Below are 8,428 nucleotides of genomic sequence, written 5' to 3'. Positions count from 1 at the left end.
TAGACTAAGAATAAAAATAAAAATATTTGTTTACTTATTTAAAAGGCACAGGTACAAAAGAGGGAGAGAGGGAAGGAGAGAGAGAAAGAGAGAGAAACCATACATTTTCTAGTTCACTTCCCAAAGGTGTGCTAAATGAGAAGTAGGAAGGAAAACAACATGAACAAGCTGGGAGAAATTGCGAGCGCTCTGGCAAAAATCCACACAAGTAGACCAGGAATGAAAATAGCCAGAGACTGAAACACTCCAGCTCAAACAAAACATTGGCAGGCTAGATAAGATAAGAAATCTGGGTAAATACTGTGGATAAGAGATACTTATCAAACATTAGGACATATAAAAGATAACAGTCAGTTCTGTAGTTTGCATGCTAACCCTCTGTCTGCAGTGCCAGCATTCCATATGGGTGCCAGTTTGTATCCTGGCTGTACCACTTCCAATCCAGCTCCTAGAAAATGGCTTGGGAAACCAGCAGAGGATGACCCAAAGCCTTGCAACCCTGCACCCAAGTGGGAGACCCAGAAGAAGCTTCAGACTCCTGGATTCAGATCAGCTAAGCTCTAGCTGTTGTGATCATTTGTATAGTAAACCAACAGAGGGAAGAACTCTCTCTTTCTTTGTGTGTCTATTGCTCCTTCTCTCTCTAACTCTGCCATTCAAACAAAAATAAAATATTTCTTTAAAAAAGATAAACAGTAGAAGATATATACAAATCAAATACTATCTTCCACAAAAAGACCAATGTAGCTACACTGACAGACAAAACAGACAATGCAAAAACTATTACTAAAGACAGAAATGTCAATTATCCTGACTTGTTAAGTATGTATTTTATATATAAATTGAAATATCATACTGTATTCCTTAAGTATGTATGTACACAATTATGTGTACATTTTTAAGACTCATTTATTTATTTTAAAGGCAGAGCTAGAGAGAGACAGAGAGAGATTGGTTTTCCACCTGCTAGTTCACTCTCCAGATGACCACAACAGTCAGGCCTGCGGGGAAAAAAGGTAGGAGTCAGAAACTTCATCAGAGACTGGCACCTGGGTAACAGGTGTCCAAACACTTGGGTCATACTCTGCTGCTTTTTACCCAGGCCATAAGCAGGGAGTAGCACCGTGATACAGCCAAGACACGAACCAGCACACACATAAGATGCCAGCATCATTCAGAAGCTCTACCCACTGAACCACAGTGCCAGCTGCAAAATGCTTTTAAAATATGTTTCAGGAGACTAAGCAAAAACATAAAAGGTGCTGAAGAAAAACACTACTATGATCTGACCATTACAGATGTGCATGCGTCAGATTACCAAACTGTATCTCAAAATTATGTACAATCAAAACAATCGTTTTTTTAAAAACAACAAAAAAGAAGAAAGCCTAAACGAGCAAATTTAGAACTGAAAACAGGGACATACTACTAATATTAGAAAGAGTTGATAACAAATGGGAAATGAACAAACTTATGTAAATAAACACTGAAAATAGCAAATCACCAAATCCAACACATGAAAAAAGAGAGGAGCTGGTGCAGCAGCCTAACCAGCTGATTCCCCTTCATCAGTGCCAGCATCCCAGACAGGGGCCAGGTCTAGTCCCAGCTACTCTACTTCCAAGCCGGCTCTCTGCTCATGGCCTGGGAAAGCATTAAATCCTTGTGCCCCTGCATCCATGTGGGAGACTCGAAAGAAGCTCCTGGCTCCTGGCTTTGGATCAGCTCAGCTCTGGTCACTCTGGCCATTTGCACAATGAACCAGAGCATAGAAGATATCTCTCCATATTTCCCTCTCTTACTCTTTCAAGTAAAACTTTAAAAATCTTTGAAAAAGGAAGAAAAAGAAAAAGAAAAACATCATATAAAATGAATAAGCTGAATTAATAAATAAATATCATTCCAAAATGACAGCATCAGGCACAGGTAAACTTTACAGGAAAATTTCTGTCATATCCAAAGAAAATATTAAATTATGAAATTTTGTCAGGCCCAGCACTATGGCTCAGTGGCTAAATCTTAACTTTGCATATGCTGGTTCACAGCCCAGCTGCTCCACTTCCCATCCAGCTCCCTGATTGTGGCCTGAGAAAGTAGTAAAGCCTTGGGACCCTGCACCAACATGGGAGACCTAGAGGGGCTCCAGGCTCCTGGCTTCAGATCAGCTCAGCTCTGGCCATTGCAGCCATTGGGGGAGTGAAGCAGTAGACAGAAATCTTTCTCTCTGTCTCTCCTTCTCTCTGTAAATCTGCTTTTGCAATAAAAACAAACAAATCTTTTAAGAAAAATGTTGTCAAGAATGGCAAAAAAGGAGACTGTCCCTCAACTCATCATGTGAAACCAATCTAGCTGTGCCATCAAGAAAGCAACAGCAGGAAAAAATCTGAGCTTATTGTCAGTCAAAACCAAAAATACGAAGTTTTCAAACAAAACATTAGCATACCAGTCTAGCAATGTATGAAAAATACAGGACATCAGGACTAAGCAGGGTTCATGACCAACATGCATATTTGGGTTCAATATTAGAAAATCTACTAATGTAATTTACCACATTAATAATTTAGTAGAGGAATATAAAGCTTAAATTTAGCACACACATTCAACTTCAAATAAGATCTTTGCCTCTCCTCTCTGTAAAATTTGACTTCCAATAAACATAAATAAATTTTTTAAAAATTAAGTTTCAAAACAAAGCAAACATACCTCCTCTAACCTCAACAATTCACAGACACACTGAAAAAGTCTTAAGAATGTATTAGGGGGCCCGGCGTGGTGGCGCAAGTGGTTAAAGGTCCTCGCCTTGCACCCCCGGGATCCCATATGGGTGCCGGTTCTAATCCCGGCAGCCCCGCTTCCCTTCCAGCTCCCTGCTTGTGGCCTGGGAAAGCAGTCGAGGACGGCCCAAAGCTTTGGGAACCTGCACCCGCGTGGGAGACCCGGAAGAGGCTCCTGGCTTCGGATCGGCATAGTATCGGCCCGTTGCGCTCACTTGGGGAGTGAATCATCGGACGGAAGATCTTCCTCTCTGTCTCTCCTCTCTGTATATCTGCCTTTCCAATGAAAAAATAATAAAAATAAATCTTTAAAAAAAAAAAAGAATGTATTGGGGCAAGGAAAGCAAATAAAGGGTCAAAGATTAGAAAGAAACTAGCTGCTATTATTGCTAGATAAAATGTCTATCAGAAAAATAGAAAATAATTTCCATATAAATTACAAGAACTCAAGCCCAGCACAGTGACTCAACACTCAACAAGTGCCAGCATCACATATAAGTGCCAGTTTGTATCCTGGCTGCTCCACTTCCCATCCAGCTCCCTGCTTGTGGCCTGAGAAAGCACAGGAGGATGACTCAGAGCATTGGGACCCTGCACCCATATGGGAGACCTGAAAGAAGCTCTTGGATCCTGGCTTTAGATAGGCTCAGCTTCAGCCATTTGGGGAGTGAACCAGTTGAGTCTATCATTCTTTTTTTTTTTTTTAAGATTTATTTTATTTTTCTTTACAAAGTCAGATATACAGAAAGGAGAAGAGATAGAGAGGAAGATCTTCCGTCCAATGATTCACTCCCCAAGTGTCTGCAACGACCGGCGCTGCGCCAATCCGTAGCCAGGAGCCTGGAACTTCCTTCCAGGTCTCCCACATGGGTGCAGGGTCCCAAGGCTTTGGGCTGTCCTCGACTGCTTTCCCAGGCCACAAGCAGGAAGCTAGATGGGAAGTAGAGCTGCTGGGATTAGAACCAGTGCCCATATGGGATTTCGGGCATGTTCAAGGCGAGGACTTTAGCCACTAGGTCACAGTTCCGGTCCCCAGCTGATGGAAGATCTTTCTCTCTGTACCACTTTCTGCCTGTGTAAATCTACCTTTCCAATAACAATGAATAAATAGTTTTTGGAGAACTTGAATTAATAAGAAAACCTGATAACTTTTTTCCTATAAAATAAAAATAATCATATTTCTACTTGCAAGCAACCAGCTATAAGAATGTAGTAAATAATATTTTATAAAGTAAATTGTTACCACAACAACACAAACAAGCAAATATCTAGGAATAAGACTATCAAAAACATATATAAGATGGAAAAATATTAAATGAGACCTGCGTAAGCTATCACATTCATAGGAGATTCAATCATGAAAAACATGTAATTTCCTCCATTTGACTTAGATATTTTCTATTATTTCAAGCAATATCCCAAGGATTTTTGTGAAATTAATCAAGATGGAGACGTGAAGAGATAAGCCATCAAAATACATCTAAAGAAACACAAGCTAAAGAGATTTTTCTAGCTGACATCAAAATGTATTATAGAATTCTAACAAAAGCAATGGTAACACAGTGTTAATCAGAGGAGAGGCAGGGGCGAGTCACAGAGGGGAGCAGATCATGCCACTGCTAGGCACACCTGCATGCCACGCCATTTACTGGGATCAAGTCCCACCTCCACTCCAGACTCCACCTGCCCACTAATGCACATGCTGAGGGCTGTGTTCAAGTGCTAGCTCAAGGACTTCGGTCCCTGACACCCATCCCAAGAGACCGACATGTACTTCCTGCCTGCTGACTTCAGCCTGGACCAGCTCATTTGCAGAATGAATCGGTCAATGGAAGTAATTTCTCTCTCTTCTCTCTCTGTCTCTCTTCTCTTCTCTTCTCTTCTCTTCTCTTCTCTTCTCTTCTCTTCTCTTCTCTCTTTCTCTCTTTCTCTCTTTCTCTCTTTCTCTCTTTCTCTCTTTCTCTCTCTCTCTCTCTCTCTCTCTCTCTCTCTCTCCGCCAATGAACTGTGTTCCCATATCCCCCTGACCAGATGTGGCCACAGACCCACCAAAGCAGTCCCAAGAGAGGTTAACAGCTTCCTGCACACTTCTCCACGAAGTTCTTCCCTGCATTCTTACCCTTTAGCAGGATGAACTCACCAGTTCCACTGCCCTGCAAGGTTGTCTCATGCCTCATGCAGTGCTACAGGCCCGACAATGGCTTCATCTCACTTCATTCAACAACCACCCACCATGCCCTGCCCCAAGACCTTGACTTCCTGAGTCCTCCCGTACTCCTGTGACATTTAATTGCCATAACAGGTCCTCTATCCAGTAACTCATGCTGCTGTTCTCCTTTCCAGACTGAACTCTGATGGATGCATCCAACAAAACAAAGCAACGGCATCTGTACAGTTAGCATCCTTTCACTCCAGGTATTTCTCTGAGTGCCCATCTGCTCAGGAAGGCCTTTCTGGACTGCTCTCTTGAATTCTAGGCCCACCCCAGCATTAACTCTGGTTTTTTCAAAGTTTTATTTATTTGAAAGAGAGATTAAAAGACAGAAATAGAGAAGGTCAGACAGAAAGACATGTCCTATGTGCTGTCTCACTCCCCAGATGGCACAATAGCCTGGGTTAGGCCAAGCGGAGGCCAGGATCAGTGGGTGAGTGATACAACGACCTGAGCCATTAGCTATTGGCACCCACGATGCATTAGCTGGAAGCTGGACCTGGGAGCAGAATCAGAACTGGAACCTAGACACTCTGATGTAGATGAGGTCATCCCAAGTGTGTTTCAACCACCAGGACAGAAGCTTGCCCCATACAGCTCAATTTTTAAAAGCATAAGCTTACAAGAAAGTCACTTTAAAAATAAAGCTCACGAGCTTCATGTAAAGGCCGTATCGTAGCCAATGAGGTTCAACTGAGGCATGATTAGTACTAATTGAAAAATAAAACTAATGATAGGATAAAAGTAACAAGATGGAAAAAGACACAAAATATTTCAAAAAGTCTACGGAAGACACATATTATAAAAACCTATACAAAAATTTGAAAACCTATTTGCACCAAAATCAAAGCATAGTAGCCTGCAGTATATCCTTGAAAAAGATTTTCTCTGCGACACTAAGAAAAGAAGACATCAGTTTGAAGAGTTCCTATCAGAGCAACGTGTGTTCTACTAAAACTAAAGCAAGAGCAAACATGAAATTTAGGATCAACCTTGGATGAAAGAGTGATGAAACCATGGATGCCTTAGAAAAACTTGATGGCAACAATGCCCTGAAAACAAATCAGCAGCTTACAAATGAATACCTTGTTTTAAAAGGCAGCAGGATGATGCTGAAGATGAATCTCACAGTCACAAACCACGTCAATTCGAGAGGGGAAAAAAATACTGCTGTTCATGCTCCAATTGAAAAGTACTTTTGATTAACAGCAGAAACAATAGCCAAAACCACAGAGACCTCAATTTGCTGAAATCACACAAATCTGACTGAAAAGTTAAACTGCAGCAGCTTTGGATGCCAAAGCTGTTGTGCGGGAGAGCAGCAATAGACAAGGGCAGAACCCCCAAAGGAAATCTTAAACAAGCGGCAGCATCAAGATCATGAAGGAGCTCCTGAAAGGTTGTAACAGCAGGTGGGATGCAACTAGTAAGATCCTGACAATGAAGAAAAATCAAAGCAAGGGTGGTGGGAGTGGCTTAGACAAAACAAAAGAGCAGAGATTGAGAGGAAGAGTGAGGGCAACAATTTAGAGGGATTATCAATGTTTTTTACTTGACTTTCTGAAGGAAAGAAGGACAATGACATGTGCTTATCACAGCAGTGTCTGAAGAGAGAAACACTCCTGGGAGTGTCACTAGAATCCTCCACCGCCACAGTGCTCCCTCATCTCATCAAACAGCAGTGCTGCAGGAGAAATGAAAAAGCATTAGGCATTCATGACATAGCTGTGATTTGGCTTCTGGCTTGGTTTTGATCCCTACTCTTTTTTAAAATGTTCATAGGTTGCCCATTTTTCTTCAGTTCATGATACAACAGAGATTTCACTGAAGCCAGCACAGTGGTGCAGCACGCTAATCCTTTGTCTTGCCGTGCTGGCACTGGGTTGTGTCCCACCTGCTCATTCCCATCTAGCTCCTGGCGTAGGAAGGCAGCAGAGGATGGCCCAAGTCCTTGGAAACCTGGAGGAAGCTCCTGGCTCTTGGCTTTAGATCAGTTCAGTTCTGGTCATGGTGACCATTGGAGACTGAGCCACCAAAGATTTTCTCTCTGTCTCTCCTCGCTATATAAAATCTTCCTTTCAAATGAAAAATAAAATAAATAAATCTTTAAAAAATTTCTGAAAAATTTCCAGAACACTCAAGTTTTTAGAAATGGGCTAAATAGCTAGTAATACTACTCACAAAGTATCTTGAGCTCAGTGGCACTTATGTTGAGAAATACATTTCATATTTTTAATTCTACCTTTTAATTCCACTTTCCGTGAATGTTTTGAACTTCCCCACATATTCTTAAAACATTATTCATAAGAAAGCTAAAGTTGCAATACTTAAAATCACATAAAATATTATTCATAACAGGTAATACTACCAGGACAAAGAGGGATATTCAGCTCTAATAAGTTCATTTCATCAAGGTCTAACAATTCAATATTCATGCTCTTAAAAATATAATTTCTAGGGCCCGGCGCGGTGGCGCAAGTGGTTAAGTCCTCGCCTTGCACGCCCGGGATCCCATATGGGCGCCGGTTCTAATCCCGGCAGCCCCGCTTCCCTTCCAGCTCCCTGCCTGTGGCCTGGGAAAGCAACAGAGGACGGCCCAAAGCCTTGGGAACCTGCACCCGCATGGGAGACCCGGAAGAGGCTCCTGGCTTCGGATCGGCATAGTATCGACCCGTTGCGGCTCACTTGGGGAGTGAATCATCGGATGGAAGATCTTCCTCTCTGTATCTCCTCTCTGTATATCCACCTTTCCAATAAAAAATAATAAAAATAAATCTAAAAAAAAAATATAATTTCTAAATGCATTAAGCAAAATCTAACAGACTTACAAAGAAAGACAGAGAAATCCACAATTACAGGTTGGAAATCTTTTGATACAACAACGTCAGTAATGATATGAAAAACATGAATAATACTACTAAGCAATTAGACCTAACTGATATTGATAGGACACTAAGTGGACTATCCATTCTTTTCAAGTGCATAAAGGATATTCACCAAGATAAACCAAAACTTGAACAATAAAACTAATTGACTAATTTGAAAGATGAAATTGTGAGAATCTTCTCTAATTATCACCAGATAACTACATAAGAAGTCAACAACTAAAATGTGAAAAATTCCCCAAATTTTAGATATTAAGCAACACATTTCTAAATAACCTGTGGATCAAAGGGAGAAAAAAAAAGCACCTCACTGTATTGTCTTTTCCTTTCCCATAGTTCAAATTTCTCCCTGTCCCCAGTGCCACTCATAGCATTGTACGATTCTTTAACACATGAAAAACATCCATATGAAACCATCTGAGTTACATAGGGACCATAATGTATATGTATCCTTAAGCACATGGAAACAGTATTTTTTCTAGTTGTACTCAAATCACACATGATGCACGGGAAGGTACTATGGTGCAGTGGGTTAGGCCAGCACTGGGAATGTTCAT

General features: G+C 41.2%; 1 pseudogene; it reads left to right on the top strand.

Annotated features, from left to right (window-relative positions):
• The first annotated feature begins 5,639 nt into the window (after nt 1-5,639).
• Nucleotides 5,640-5,722, top strand: LOC121149513 (annotated as a pseudogene).
• Nucleotides 5,723-8,428: the final 2,706 nt, after the last annotated feature.

The sequence above is a fragment of the Ochotona curzoniae genome, unplaced genomic scaffold (assembly GCF_017591425.1).
Source record: "Ochotona curzoniae isolate NIBS_2020 unplaced genomic scaffold, NIBS_Ocur_1.0 scaffold_4701, whole genome shotgun sequence".
Lineage (NCBI taxonomy): Eukaryota > Metazoa > Chordata > Mammalia > Lagomorpha > Ochotonidae > Ochotona > Ochotona curzoniae.
This window is presented reverse-complemented; position numbering and strand designations above follow the sequence as displayed.